Raw genomic sequence first — 16,805 nt, forward strand, 5'->3', positions numbered from 1 at the left:
CTGCGCTGCCCGAAAGTTTTGTGTTAAAGGATCTATTTTGACAGCTGCCATTTAAAAGAGGATAAAACTGCCGCTGTGATTAGAGTCAGGCAAAAGCTGTCTTCATTCTTGCTGAATAATGGCAGAGTGTTAGCAGATCTCCTTCAACCTCTCGTGCCAGCCTCACTAATGATCCTGAGGCCTCTTCCACAGCTTTTGCCAACACCATGCAGAGGAATCCAGCTACCAGCTCTGTTTCCCTTCCACAGGCAGAAAACAGCAGCTTTTTACACTGGAAGGAATTTGGAGGTAGAGTTGAAGGACTCATCACAGCTGGAGACATGTTAGCACCCTGTTAGCAGCTTTGAAATTTCAAATGTTGAAAAATAATCCACGAATTAGCTTTTCTAATGTCGTCTTGACAGCAGAAATGGTTTCTCCGTTACTGAGATTTTAATGATTTAACAGCTAGTTTAATAAAATGCTCCATATATCTGATGACAGGTATCCTCAAAATACATGAATTACATGACTGATGTGATGCCTTTCATGGAATACAGCTGTTGATGGTTGTAAAATAACATCCGTTACTGACCCTGATCAAGGAATTTCAGCCACATGTTAGGATCATAGTTAGAAGCCAGCATTATTTTACAGACTGTTTTTATTGATCATGACAGAGAAAGCACAAGTGAATGCTGGGAAGAGGAGCAAGATGTATGTTTGTAAGTGTGCGTGTGTGGTGTCCAATAGGCCACCCAGCAGCAAAGCTTATTAGTTTCAGCAACACATCACTTCATGTTTCAGGCTAAATATCATTACACAAACCCCGTTGAACCCCAAGCCGCTGTGAATGCAGCAGAGCTGATGACAAAGACCACAAATGTGATACTTTGTCCTGTAACTGGATCTGTGTTTTTGTTCTCATTTCAGAGGCGTGTGCACCCAGCTTGGTCAGCAGCATGTGCCTAATTCAGAAATCAGGCAGGTATCATTACAACACCACCCTCTCTCGCTCTCTCACTAGTAGCTATGTTTTCAGACGTCAACAGATGTCAAATTACTCCACAATTAGCCCAATGGGCCTCCTTGCACGAGTGCATTGTGTGCTTTTGCTAAAAAAGAGCTTGGTTGATTGGGCTTTTGATTTCTATAAGATGACAAGTCATCCATCACGCTAAACGCTCTCTCCTCGCTCCCCTTGCTCGCTTCTCTCTCACTAGCAGGTCTCTTTCTCTCTCTCCACCAAAGGCTTTCTCCTTGCTCCCTTCTCTCTTCCCCTGACCTCCCTCTACACTCACTTGCTCTTTTTCTGCCCCCTGACTCTTTGTACCCTCCCTCCTGTCACTCTCAGTCAGGATGAAAAAAGGTCAGTGTGAGAGTCGGCTGAGAGAAAGAACAGGAGAGTAAACAGGCGAGAGAGATCAAGAGCGTTTTACACCCGGTATAAATATTTGCAGAAATGTGGCTGGAACACGTGGAACACACATGAAGAAAAAGAGAGAGGGGAGAACACTGCCACAGCCGGATTTCTGCACACAGGCAGACCCACATAGTAGGCATGCACATATACACAAAACTACAACAAAGTATTTCTAAAACCTTTATCTAATGATGGCATTCAGAGAGCGGTGTAGTGAGTGGAGAGACCACCCTTCAACCAAAAGGCTTCTGGTGCAAAACCTCATGTCAGTAATAATCTGCTCTGTTGTAGTGTCCTTGAGCTCAGTATTGAGTCCCTCCCTCTCCAACTGACCATGTGCTTCATATAAAAAACTTCCCATGTGCATATCACTTCATCTCCAGCAATTACTTTAAGAGGCAGAATGCAATCTTAGCGGTGCTCGTGTGAAATTACACTGGATACTGTGACCTGCAGACATGTTGAAGAGGTTTAGCTCCCTTGCTGTTGTCCACTCCCTGTCAAAGTCGTGTCAGCTGACTAAATGCTGAGTCGCACCCAGCTGGTTTCAGTCTCAACACCTCCCCTGTAATTACTGATAAACACACAAACACCCAGTGATGCCACTGAGCGCCTTGGCTGTGATGGATGGACAGGTGAGGAGACCCTGTCACCAAGAGTGTGATAGCTTACATGAAGCAGCCGGGTGCTGACAGAGAGATAAGTCTCTATCTGTGGATGATAGATAACATGACAAAGTAGCAAAATCAGACCTGATCTCCTATGTCAATGGCATTGACAAAAAGTGAGATGAAAAGCTGATGAGGTGAACACTAAATGGCACCAAGGGATTCACAAAAATGGAAGGAAAGGGAAATAATAGGTTTAACTGATCTTTTTTCTGTCTTTGGGATACAGAGGAATGGAGTTTAAATTAATCATCAAGTGCTTTTGGATCTTCATCACCATTAAAAAATAAAAAGCCCAGTGCAGTGATGAAAACAGCAAAAGATATCATAACAAAAAGGGTTTCGTGGAAAGACATTTAAGTGATGGAGAAGAGCCTCCCTGATGTGGCTCTTTGGACATCTGTGTAATCCTGCTACATTGCTCTCTGTAGCTGCGCTGCTGAAGAAAGCAGAACATCGGCGCTGCCTTAAAAGGAAGGAAACATCCTGCAGACACAGAGACACAGGCGTGACAAGAGATGGTAGCTCTCCGTGCTGTCCTCCCCTCTCCATTCACCAGTCACATGCTTTCAATGTTCAATCCCACCTCTGCTTCCATCTCTGTATCTCTTTGACTCTCTCCATCTCTGTTTAGAAGGCAGAGTCATGCAGACCTCTTGATTAGCCTATGTATCCTGTGTGTAGGCTATTATAAGAGCAATGTTCTCTGTTCAATGTCTTGTATGAAAAACGTAGGAAAACGTCAGACAGGTGCATCCTGACAACCAAGACCTAACTTTCTTCTGTAGACTATGGCCACAACTGTGGAATTGTGCAAGTTTTAATGTTTCACCACTGTCATAAAGATTACATTAGGATCTTTTAGGTTTACACATTAGGATACACATTTTAGTAAGACAGGTGAACATAGACTCTTTAACTAACTGCATTTCGCCTTTGGTATGCATATCACCCAAATAATGTCAAACACTGGTTGTCTGCCTACGCTGGAAAATGCAGCTCAGCAACATGCCATTCGCTAAGAGAGGAGGTCTGTCTTCATTTTGACAAATGCTTTCTCAGGTGTATGAAATTTAGAAATGAACTAGCAGATGAAATAATCAGCAACTTTCCTGTCATAGAGATTATTATGCATATTAAACAAGCAAACACTTTTATATAATTATCATTGAAGTTTGGTTAGTGAACCTTTGAGCCACTACATCCCATCCCATCATTCATTATCAGTGTGTAAGGAGGGGTTAAAAGGCTGCCAGTGCCTCCTCCCAGTTCAGCCCACTGTAACCTCCAGGCCACTCGTCTGAGGCTTCAAATGCCCTCTGCAGCACAGGGTAATTGAGTGGTGAACAGATAAGGAGGCTAGCTGGCCTGATCTGCTGGTATGAGTGGGGAGGGGAAGAGGGGGACCCAAGAGCATTAGGGTCATTTGGCTGCTCTCTCTGGATTGGCAGAGGAATGTCAGAAGCAACAAGAAACATTTAATAAGCCTACTTAAAAAAGGGTGAGTCTGGTAAAAGTGAAATGAAAATATCAGTGCACTTGACTACGAAGATCTGCTTTCCACTGGACCATGGGTGTAGTGTTATATTTAAGAATTTATTGGCGAGTGTCTGTCTTTTTGTTTCAGTGTCATCAGAAAAAAAGTTTAGAAATACATCTACAAAGTGAATGAAATTTGGACTGAGTACTATGTCCAGATGACATCATAATGTGTGCAATATGCTTACTCACTTTCTTGCTGATAGTTAAATGAAAAAATTGATACCACTCTCATATTTGTACGATAAATATGAAGCTACAGCCAACAGCCGGTTAGCTTAGCTTAGCACAAAGACTGGAAACATCTTGCCTGGCTCTGTTAAAAAATAACAAAATACACCAACACTTTGTTTGTGAGGATTGAACAAACAAAAAATGAAATGTTAATTAGTGAGCTTCACAGGTGCTGGTAAGTGAATTTGGTTGCCTTTGGACTAAGCCAGGCTAGCTATTTTCCCTTTGTTCCAAACTAAGCTAATCAGCAGCTTGCAGTAGCTTCATATTTGCCAAACAATAATGAGAATGGTATCAATCCACCCACCTAACTCTAAGCAAAAGACTGAATAAGGATATATACGTAAGACAAATACATCTAAGCATTTCTGAAAAGTAATAATAATAAAAAGTAATAATATGAGAGACAAATCAGGCAAATAACATTAAATGGAAGATACAAGTTAGTGCAGATCAATTAATCTTGTCCTGGTCGTACTATGAAACAATCAGTGACATACATCTCCCTCTCTGTTTCTGTCTCTCCTTGTGTTTCCTTCATTGGTGGTTTCTGTGCTGATGTCTGTCCATGTTGCTGCTGAGTGCTACATGGTGCTGAGCTGTGGTGCTGTTGTCACTTCCAGCTGCTCTCTCTATCAGCTGTCATCACTTCCATAAGACTACCACTGCCAATTAATTCTCTGCATCCCCATACCACTATTCAAGAGCTGCAGCTCCATGTTTTTGTGTACTATTCTTGGGAACTACATCAGCGGTGTTCAAGGCTTTGACGTCATCTCAGAGGCAGCTGTTTTTATTCTTGTGTCCTCCTTGCACCAACTCTCAGGGCATGGTAGAGTGCTGAGTAATAGCTTAATGCTGAGGAATGTTCTTCTTACTTGTTAAAAAGTAAATTATCTGACTGCATCCTCCTCTGCCCTTAGTAACTTTTTTTATTCTAGCCTGGTTCAAGACATCTGCATCTCCCCATATTTAGATTTTTAGTGATTCAAATGCATAATGAAATTAAAGTGAAATGAAAAAGTTAAATTCAGTCTATCTATAGACTATCAGGCTACTTTTCCAATATCACAAGCACAATTTCACCATGATCCAAGTCAAAACTCATCAGCACAAAATAATAATATAATGAGTTTGAGGTGTGTTCAGGATTATGTTGTGCTGCAGTAACAGAGTAAGATTATGAGGAGGGGAGGGGGGTAATGAACCCTGAGGTCCTGTGCAGGCCCAGTAATGGCCCAGTTTTATCATCCTACGACTTCCTGTAGCCTCCTCTCCTGGGAAGGCCTGTTGGAGCTCTGCTGGAAGCCCTCTGATAAAAACCCTGGCTAATGTTCACATGCTGCTGGGAACAAGAGAGGGAGAGAGAGAGAAAGAGAGAGAGAAAGAGAAAGAGAAAGGACACATTTCAATAGTCATAGAAACAGAAATAAATAATCTACCATTCTTGAGGTTACACCTCCTAATATCCTCAAAATGATGTGAGAAAATGCAGCATAGGGTTGTGGTGACCAGCTCATGTGAACACTCTTTCAGAGACATGTGTCACATGTGGGTAGCTACAAGACAGTGGAAAAGTGACCAGAGTGAGCAGATGAGGGGAGGGAAGATTGTTATTTTGGTGTTTTTGGCCCCAGATGAGAGTAAGTCCAGTCAGAGGATAGGCATGCTGGACACCAAGCATGAAAAGCATGGGAGCAAGGCGCAGGAAGAGGAGCAATGATGATCACACAGCCTCAGATGATCCCTGGGTACCACACTGGCTTCCTGTGTTGGGAAACTAGCAAAGAGATTTGGAAATTAGTTAGAAGTAAAGGAAAGGGTACAGCAAAGTTTTGTGAGGTGAGCGATGTATAAGTGTTAATCCAGTTGAAAGAACTGAAAACTTACTGGAAAGGACAGACATGGAAGGTGAAAGCGGAAAGACAGTGAAGATAACCTGATATGCACTCTACGGGGCATAAAGAGCTTTGCATATATGTGTATGTGTGTTGTAAGTGGCCTTAAACTGACATAGGTTAAAAAAGTCACCAGTATATCACAGCACATTAGTAAATCTTATGGCGGATTCTCAGTTTGTGGATATCTATGTGACATTTTCTCAAATGTCTGAGGAGTATCTGCTTTTCTTTAAGATGAACTGTTGTCATACAATCCATCATATTCCTTTACAGCTAAACTGTTATTCAGAGTTATCACATTCACATAACTCTGTATCTAGCCTTTAATAAATCAGGCTTCAGTGGCCTGTTTCTGCCCACTCACATTAGTCTGAAGCAGATTCCGGACACTGCCGTAAAACAACTTCATTAAAACTACAAGCTGATCTTCCAGAAGAATTTTTCAGGATTATTTTGCAACTGTATTAATTCCATGATGGCCTTTTTATGCATCTTATGCTATTGTGATTCTTTCAATTACAGTTCTATATGCAAAAACATTTTGTTAGAACCCACTGGATAAGGTCAAAATATCTTATCCTCAGGCTTAAAAGCATCATTAATATGTTACTGGCTGGTATTTACAATAAATCACCATTGATGCCACTCACTAATGTGTTTCTCGCTCTCTAAAAAGATATTTCCTGGGAATGTTCACACACTCCAGGCCTGAACTACCTACCTTGAGCTCTGCTTTGGTTTGGTTTCTCCAAACTTGTCTGAATATTGCTGCAGCATTCGAAAGATAGAGAACTACACACAACTTTGGTACTAATGCAAGGTTGATGTTAGATTTGTCTAACAGACAGCTAATGATGTAGCAAACATTAGCCACATAATGTTGCTTGGCGATACGTCATTGTACCTTGTCTTGCTAGCTTTTTGTCAGTTTATACAGGATTGAAATACAGAGGAAACTTTTAATGTGAGGCATGTTAACGTTACTTGTACTCTGGCTCAAGCCTCAACTGACTCAGGTTGTAGTCGCTGGAGACAAGGCACGTACCTACAGTATGTAAAGTCTGGTTACATTAGGTAAATGCAGTTAACATTGCTATGATGTCTGTACAGTCCTATCTCTTATCCAGCCAGGTAAACTTGGAATTTGTCAAACATGATTTGTTGAAAAAGAAAAACATGTCCATAGTGACTTGCGCTAGTTTTCATTTGTCAGTATTTCCCCAAAGGTTTCTTTCATTGCTCTTTCTTGAAAGCATAAACAAAAAATCAGGTTTGACTATATTTGAACTGAAATATTGTACTTGAGAATAAACATTTTGACCAAACAATAGTTTTTTTTGGTAGCATTTACCTGAGCTGTAGTTGATGAATGCTAACAAAAAAAGCTGCTTTTTTCTTTTTGAGTAGAGAAGATACCCAATTAGCTGAGAATATGAACAGAAAACCAGAGAGTTAGACTGATGAAAGAGACCGCTCATGGGCCAATACATAGTTTTACAGAGGCTAGTGGGAGGCTAGCATGTAAAAGGGGATGGTATCATGCTCTCTTTAGCATGTTTCATCATGTAGAATAATATTTTATTTCAAGAGAGATGAAAGGGTTTCTTGATGTCTGACACAGGAAGAGTGGTCTCTCTACAGTGCCGTCTGGGTGGGGCCGACTACGCACAATGTTGAATGAATTCCATTAGGGCCTAAATTACCTTTAATAATAAAACAACAGGCAATTATTGGGGCGCCATTAGCGTGGTATTGAGGTGTTTGCTCGTGCGTGTGGCGCGGGCCGAACATATGGTTCGGCTCACGGCAAGTCCACCGTTATAAAGCTAACATTGTCATGACTGATGTATGGTGGCGTGGTAGTGGGCTCTGAAAGATCCATTTGTCTTCTCAATTAAAGCTGAGAGGGGGAAGAGAGGAACGGGATATGGGGGCAGGGAGGTTACCGGGCTACCCCCTGTGCGGTCCGCACTTAAGAACATGTGGTGGGGGCAAAACTATGTGTATTTGTGTGTTTGTAAGAGAAAGAGAGTGAACAAGTGTGTGTCGGACAGTTGGATGCAGGCCAGATGAAGCCTGGGAGTTGTTTTGGCAGCTCCTTTTCACCTAAATGCCCCTACCCTCCCACTTTACTCCCTTCTCCCATATCTTTTCCTTGCCGTATTCCCCAGCCCTCTCCATTTTGCCATGCAGTCAGGAATCTCTTCCCTGAGGCAGAGGCCACTTTAATGTGGGAAGCCTAGCAAAGGCAATCAGAGACCCAGACTCTCATACGCCATGAACACACACCCTCACTCACACAGACATTCATTTAAACTTGCACTTAAACATAGACACACACTCTGAGTAGTCTCTTATCTGACTTGACGACATGGCATGCATGTTCTCTATTTCCCTCTATGATCTAACACTGTTTCACCATCAAGCACTGCAACCCAGATAAGACCAAATGAGGGAGAAGGGGAAGAGGGCAGCTTTTATTCTAAGGCTTAAAACTCCACAAATCAGATTTTTTTTTATCTATTAGGGTATAGTTCTCAACAACTAGTTAAATAATTATACTATCTACAAAGGCATTCTTTGATGCTTGCCAGCTCATCCGGTTCATACATGATGTTTTCATCTTATTTTATCTGACAAATTAACCTAAGTACAGTACCACTTAGGATGGACAATTTTCTCCTTTAGAGAGGGTGTATTAATTGGGGTAACTGATGAATCATTTGCTGTGGCTTTCTGTCTGAGCTGGGAAAACTCAATTTGCCCCACCAACACTAATTCTTTCACCTTCCCACAAATGCTAATAGTGTCACAATGGTTTGGCAAATACAGCGTCAGAATCAAAACACTTAAATCGTGACTCGTAGTATCTGTGTGTAAAGCCGGAATTTTAACTCACAGGACCTTGTGAGCTACCATGGCTAACAATGTCACCTAAACTGTGAAATGCAATGTAAAATAATCACAAATACAAATTGCCACTTTGTGATATGCATTAATATAATGCCTTGGCTTTGGCTACCAGACTGCAATGTGTTGAGCAAATGCTATTGATTTTTGTAGCTATAAAACACATGTAAGCTTAATAATAAATACTGAGACAAACCATCAGACTGTTTTATATGACAAGGTTGATTGCTGCCACAAGGGAATTTACAGGCATAAGAAAACACTCACCCAAACCAAATCTCTCTCTGTCTGTCATTCAGGGCCTGAGGTGGTCTGCACTAAACAACCACTGAGACTAAACAAGTCTTTGTAATGTCTCATTTGTTATATGAAGTAGCCTTTCATTAGCATCACAGTTTAAAAATAAGCTTAAATGGTCTTGCACTTCTGTCTTGGTCATTTTATACATAGAAGGTATGTCATATGTAGAACAAAATGCACAAACTGAGTGAACAAATGGACAAATGGAAGTAATATAAATATGTAGACATGTAGGTAGGGAAATCATATACTGACACCGAACTCTGACACTCAAATCATACTTAAAACATACAAATATATTCCTAATACTGAATATGTGTATGTGTGTATGTGTGTGTAAGAGAAAGAAAGAGCCAGAGAACATGTCAGGTCAGTTGTGGAAGAAGTATTTGGATAACTTTCGTAAAAGTAAAGTAGCAATACTGAATAAAGTCCTGCCATTAAAATATTATTTAAGTAAAAGTACAGAAGTGTTATCAGCATGTTGATTATTTTCTTGCTGTATCTGAGGAGAGCTACTTTTAACTATATCGTGTCAGTTAGTCTCATATATAGTAATGAATCATATCTCATAAGCTGATCATATGTTTTGCACGTAAAATCTTGATCTGTAAAGTAACTAGTAACTACGAGTGTCAAGTACATGAAGTGAAGTAAAAAAAAACTTTTCTCCTGAAATGTAGTGTAGTGGAAGCACAAAATGAAAACACTCAAGTCCATTGAAACTGCAGTTTCAGAGTACTTGAGTAAATGTAAATGAGTCACTTAACATCCTTTGCAGGAGACACACTCCTCTTGGTTAGCACGAGGAACACGTACAACTCCATTAAGAAAGCTATACATAGGATACAGTATATACAAAAAACCCCGCTTTAAAATAAAAAACAAACCACCTCTGATCCAAAATCCGATTGTCCTCTTTTTTTTTTTTTTTAAATAACAATAAATACTAAAACCAAAAGCATTCATTCTTGACTGCATTCCAAAGGCAGCTTCAACTACAAACACGCACACTGGCAGTGCTAATGCTACTGAGAAATCATAATAAAGGCAGTATTGTTCTGAAATGTCTCATCCTGTCCAACAGCTCCTAATTGGCCCTTCTCATTATCCTGCCTCAGTGGTCCAATGTTGGTGGTATGCAGTGAAATGGAATCGCACTTCTAAGGGGCACAGGGGAAGTGCACTATACGCTCAGTGTGTGATACTTTTTAATTCAAGGTCTTATCCAATTCCCTGTTGCTGCTTGTGCTGGAACATCTGGAGCAGGCGTTAGCCCTCTGTCTGTAGTTATAATAACTGCTGGCAGCCCTGAGAGTGCAGACCCAAACAGAGTTCAGTGGTTATCTGTGAGTCCATTCTCCTCATAGCAGGCTTGGTGATCGTTAATGGAGTTGAAGACATACCTGTTACAGTATGCAGCACCTTTATTCACCTTATTTGAACTTACACAGCTACCAAAGGCCAGATACTCCTCAGCTGGCTGCCAGTGTTGTGGATAGACATTAGCTTAAAAAAATAGTGGAACATGTACTAAGAAACAACAATATCAGTGCTTTTCTATCACAGAGTAAGTCGACACATGACACTGTAACAACAGGAGCGCCATGTGGGTTGACATGGCTTTCGAGCTAACCTCCTCTAACAAGACGCTGGCCGCATTTCCCTTTGTATTTATTGTGAAAATGTATAAGAACTTAAGCAAGCGGTTTACGGCGGAAATGGTTTGAGCGTGGCCCTCTCGTGTGAAACTGAATCCTCTGCTGCATTATGGAAATGTGAGGCTCAGAGCAAGCGCAAAGCAAACTGAGGCCGCTCTAATATTGTGGTGCACTCTAATGAAATCAGCAACCCCAGGCCTCAGGAATGAGATCCATGCACAGCTTTTCATTCCCCTACATCCTCACCCAAGTCATCTTTTCAATTGGGCATTCCAGCGCTGGTTTTAAGGAGAGTGGCCTCATGTCTCATCTGGCTTAAGGGATGGCAGACTATCTCAGAATCAGCAGCACTTTAGTATTTCAGAGGCACTATGTTTCCTGCCCAGGTCAGATTGAGAACAGCAAGGGAAGAGATGTATAATGTAATGAATCATAGGCTACTGTGTACCAAACACACAGACTGGGTAGGAGTAAAAGACAATGCCAAGAGACGTAATATGAACTTTATATGGATCATCTGATGAGAAACAGGACAGAATAACAGAAAAGTGTTGTCTCTGTCTTTCTTTTCTGTCTCACCACAGTGGCAACACTCTTTAAATGCAGGCTATCATCTTTTAGGCAGATGAGTCAAAATGCAGCACGTTGCTTTCTCTGCACTATATTTTAATAATTTCATATTTATATGAACACCATGTGTTAGTCTAAGCAAATTCCTGAACTGGAGTGTGAACCCAAAACACTTTTTAAGCCAAAATGTGTGAATAATATTTAGAAAGAAAAACAAACTTAAAAAGCCACAGCATGGAAAGAAGAAATCAGCATTTTGCTCTCAATGATTCTTCCTCAAGTCCAAAATTAGGTCTTCAACATAAGTGACTGATTGATGTATCAAGGTTTGAGTGGCTTAAATGAGGAGTCAGACCCTTTTAGGGAGGTGAATTGGCAATGTAAGAGACACCCACACAGCCCCACAGACGGAGGAACCCATAGGAAGTTCTGGGTTAATTAGATTTGTCCTACAACGTAGCGCAGCCCTTTCCACTTCAAATATTTATGGATCACACGTCAGGAAAACAGACATTTGAGACCTCTCTGAGAGCTGACTAACATGAATTCTCCTCGTACTGTGCTGCTCCCCCAAATGCTTGCACACACACACACACGCACCATAGAGGCAGAAACACACAATACAAACACAAGACTAGAAATAAAGTACTTGAACACTCACCCACATAAGCATTAATCCACTTTCTGCCCGTAAAGTTTGCGCTGGAATTTGGGTACATTTAGATTTAATGGCTATGATTCATCATTTATCTTACTCCTGAGAGCTTTCGCATGTGAAGAAAAACTGTGATTTGGAAACTCTGAAATTGTATCTGTTTACCTTGATATCGAAGTGACGTGCGGCACACATTTTAGCCTTTGAGTTACTTTCAACATCATTTTAATTACATGTTAACACCCCATAATTTCTGTGCATGACGTCAGTCTGTGTATTTGTTTGCATGCATACTTATGTGTGTTTCCGTCTCTGTGTGCTTGCGTGTGTGTTTATGCCTTTTCTAAATGGAAACTGGGTGAGTAGCAAATCAAGGTTGTAAAGTTTTTCTTCTAACACATGAAATATGTGGTACCAACAGCTGCTTATACAGAAACTCAGTTTGTGTGTGTGTGTGTGTGTAGAAGTTGATTTGTGAATGACAGTGCTGTGTGATAAGAACTCTCTGTCGACTGCTCTGCTCTGTGATGGGTCACAGAAGACCCCCGATTCTCTGTGACCCCATCCGACACTTCAGGGACACTCTCTGGTTACTGTTTCCCCAGACTTCTGCCTTAACCCACGCCAACAGACACACTCATACACACACATGCATACCCTTAAATAGGCCTGTCAGACAATGCTGGATGCATTCTTTCACAGACCAAAAGAGACACTGAGATATGAAGAAGCAACGCTGAAGGAGCGTTAAGAGGGGAAAGAGAGTAAAAAAAGGAAGAGGAGAGACAGATAGAAAGAGAAACAAAGAGAAAGTGAGAAAAACAAAGAGACCAGGACTCAGAGAAAAAGAGAGGGAGAGAGACAGAACTGTCTTGAAGGCAGCCAGATGTCTGTTTGCAGCCTGAGAACAGGCCTGTCCGACTATCTCTCTTTGTCCTTTACAGCTCTACAAGGCCTGGGAGACGTTTTATAGTAGCAATCACTCAGATCCCCTTGGCTTTTATTCCATCTCTGGATGCCTCAGGATTGTATTCCATTACTGTTTCTATATATAGATGAAGAAAAAACTTGGACTCACAAGAAAGCAATCAACAAATTCCTTTCTTAACAATTGAAAAATAATAAAATATAAAGAGGATGGATTTCTTATTTTCTTCTCAAAATTCAATTGAGAATCAAAAACAGTCTGAAAATACTATAGAATCTGTTGGGTGAAACCTTCTTACAGGGAGAACTACAGTCTGGTGACGTTGACCTTGTAAGTTGTCTAAATGATTGTCCCTGTTTGATATTGAGTGACACAACAGCTCTTTTGTGCCATAATGAGATCTGATGTCGACTAGAGTGGTGCTATTTGATCCAGAGAATGAATGTTGTTTCTGTCCCAGAGGGAGCCTGCTTTTAAAAGAGCCTGCTGTGTCTGCTCAGGACCACACAGTCATGAAGCCTGGGACCCTGGGACCCCAAATCATTAGATATAAGGGGTCTGTGAGACTCTACTTCATGAACCCCCCCACCCCCCCACCCCCCACCCCGCCCCCCCTCGTCTATTTGCAGGACTCTTTTAGCACAATCATGTGCTGCCAGCTGACCGACAGATGCATCAATTATGAGCATTTAGAGCAGCAGATATGTGAAAATATGTGAAAGGGCAACAGGCACACCAATGATGACCCGGTCAATGTCTGTGTGTTTGCATGTGTGTGAGAGAGAAAAAGAGAGAGATAGAGAGAGATTCTCTAAATTCTCTAATTTGTGCAAATTCTTTTATTTCAATCGTCATAGATTTTAATAGAATTTCAGCCATTTATGTATGTATGTCTTTTTTCCTTATTAGTCATATTTTAATGCTATGCAGCTCTTGTGCGCTCCAAATAACTTTTGTCAGCAAGCAACTTATCAGCTGCTGCCTGTGCAAAACTCAAACACAGTCTGTGCACATCACTGACACAAAAGAATGAAATGAAGATATGATTTTTTTAATGACGTAGTTAAGAAATCACAGAGCAGTAATTATGATTTTCTTTTTTCAGTGAAGTGTCTTTTTTCAGATCATAACCAACAGACCTTGAAGCATGTTAACGCCATCTAGAGGGGTCTATTGGTAAACCGTACATACACCACACGTGTCACTCAGTTGCACATTGTGTGTGTGTGTGTTTGTGCGTGTGTGTTTGTGATATCCACTAGTAAACATTATAATAGGTCTTCAACATTGTGAAAACCTTTCTTTTTCATAGTCATCCAACATAGTCTGTTATGTTTTTTACATTTAAAACTTTCCACCTTGTTTTGGACAAAATAATCTGCCAGATTTAACGCCAAATGTAATATCATGAAACAGACCAAGTAATTAAGTAAGTGTATTTTCTTCCTCTATTGAGGGTAAAATGTACTTTAAAGGTGAGACAATGGATATTAAAATGTGGTCAATTTTTAAAAACATTTGTTTTTAAAGCAAACTTAAAACATCACTCTTTTTATTTTTTTTATGTAATAATGTGTTCATTGTTGGGGGCTAGCCATTTTTTTTGTGTGGACAAAATTAACAGCAAGCTCCATCCATGACATGCAGAGGAAAATGTGATAATTTTAATCCCAGGTGTGACTGTGTTTCGGTTGATGTGGGGATATTTCAAATATGGAGGGGAAAATTCTAAATATAAGCTGGTCTGAATGTTTTAGAAATACATACCTTTAAAACTTGAAATTGATATTTCTTAAGAAGTGTCTTATCAGCCAAAGTTCACATCGCTATTATAAATAATTTGATATTGTGCAGCGAACTGCTGCATCCTTATTTGACCAATCCTGAATGCTCCGTGATATCACAGATTTATTTGGTTACAAACTGTATGGCCATTTTTTTGTCATTTTTATGTCAAAAAACTATTTAGGTTCACGTATGCATGAGCCTGGTGGTTTACCCATTTCTTAGACAGAGCTGAAAAACAGGCGTTGAGCATGTTCTATTAGAGCAGACTTAAATAATGTTTCATGCCTAATGTGTTGGTTATAACCCATGCAAAGCATCGTCGGTGCTGGACATGTTAGACAGCAATAATAACAGAAAAAAGAAGCCATCATCTGGAAAGCAGTGAAAGTTGGATGGAGTTCCACATCTCAAAGCCAGACACAGAGTGCACTTTGAGTCCATCTGTCCAACTTTGTCTGACAAACCTGAACCATAACTCCAAATATAGATTTCACCACTCAGAATAATACCATTTTAAAGTGGATTGATGCTACTTCTCAAACAACTCTGTAAATGAGCTACATAATAAACAAGTAGACAATACAACAGCAACTGCTATTACTAAAACAAGAATATCATATTTTTGTATTTACATAGATATTAATAATACTTAAAACAATCAAAACATAATCAGTGTACCAATATACATATGTACCAGATATAGGCCACAAGATTTCAAGAGTAAAACACAATAATAATAATAATAATAATATTAATAATAATATTAATAATAATAATAATGATTCTTAAATAATTATATAATCATTTAGGATTGTGGGATTTTTCAGAGGTCACCGTCTGCACACACTGGTTTTGCCAATGATACGCACGGCCTGTGGAATTGACACAGCATTTGGCAGCAGCCAAGACAAGAAGTGTGTTGTTGCATCTTAGTACCAAATGCCCAAGCATGAAAATTTAAATGAGTCACCTCTCTCTCTCTCTTTCTCTCTCTCTCTCCTTCCTGTGCTGTGGCTTTACTCCCTCAGCAAGATTTCCTCGCCAGTTGGTCCTCCTTTTCCGAAGAGGAACCGCGGGACAAGCTTGGGGATGTCGGGGGTCAAAGGGAAGTGGCCTACGTGCGAGTCTCATTAAGGACCAATTTAGAGAGCTGAGGACTTCTCCTGCCTGATCAAACAATAGAGGAATCAGAGCCAAAGTCTTTCAACTTTTAAATAGGGCTTAGCCTCACCAGCCTTACATCTGAAAACAGGCCATATTAATATATTGTCCTCTGAAACATTTGGGATAAGTCTTCTGAAAGTCTCAATTATTATTATTATTAAAATTACATAAAACATTAGAATGACTCTATTTCACATTTGCCCTGTCCTATAAAATGTTAACATATAGTTTAAAAAGTCTTCAAGTCTTTACTTTTGCCAATTCAGTTCAAAATGTCCTGATGGAGAATGTAATATCTGTAAAATGTATTCACTTAATATATAATAATTATATATAATGATAATAAAATAAAGAAACACTAAATATTATTGGTGTAGGCATAATTTGTTCTGAAAAACTATATTTTTCACTAATATCCTAAACTGATTCGGTAACTGAGAAAGTGTAACTATTCAATTAGAAAGTCAGTTATTGTCTGTTTTATTGTTATTATCATTGTGTTAATTTCTAAAAATACAATAAAATAATGATCTTGATTACTGTGTCTCTATAACAGCAAAGATCTCATTGTCTTTACCTTATTTTATTGTTTTCATCTTAACATGTTTGTACTTAAGTGTGTGAGAACCTCGCCTCAGTTTGCAAAAAGGGCATGACCTCTCCGTATCACCCTGCGGGGACCCAGACGTTCTTGTGGCAAGACAGGAAGGATAGAGTCTGTGTTATTCTTCTTCTCTATCTGACAGCCATATTTCACTGCTCTGTGACCTTCACCAGCTCCCTACACAGCAGACAAGTGTCCAGCTCCTCCTGAAACTCTCTGCCTCCACTCCTCGGTACCCCCCAGACTCCCCATAACCCTGACCTAACGTCACCATCACAATGTTAAATCATCTGAGTACCTCTCAACAGCTTTTTCTACCTCTACAGACTGCGGCCAATCCATTTCCTGAAACATGCATCCGTGACCTCAAATTACAGCCATTTCTGACCCCAGCCTCCTGCCCAGACACGGAACCATAGCCATGTCCTTGTCAAGCTTGACCCCCAGACCCCCACACAAACTGTCAACTTCTTCTTCTGCT

The 16,805-nt window shown here is 40.2% G+C and overlaps 1 long non-coding RNA gene across 1 annotated transcript; it reads left to right on the forward strand.

Moving 5' to 3' along the window:
- The first annotated feature begins 912 nt into the window (after positions 1-912).
- Positions 913-16,256, forward strand: LOC119890547. The gene is made up of 2 exons (XR_005442253.1): positions 913-967; positions 15,585-16,256. It is a non-coding gene; the product is annotated as an uncharacterized LOC119890547 (long non-coding RNA).
- The last annotated feature ends 549 nt before the right edge of the window (positions 16,257-16,805 follow it).

This window comes from Micropterus salmoides, unplaced genomic scaffold (genome assembly GCF_014851395.1).
Source record: "Micropterus salmoides isolate LMB-PRFRI ecotype aquatic unplaced genomic scaffold, ASM1485139v1 Ms_hic_scaffold_6, whole genome shotgun sequence".
Lineage (NCBI taxonomy): Eukaryota > Metazoa > Chordata > Actinopteri > Centrarchiformes > Centrarchidae > Micropterus > Micropterus salmoides.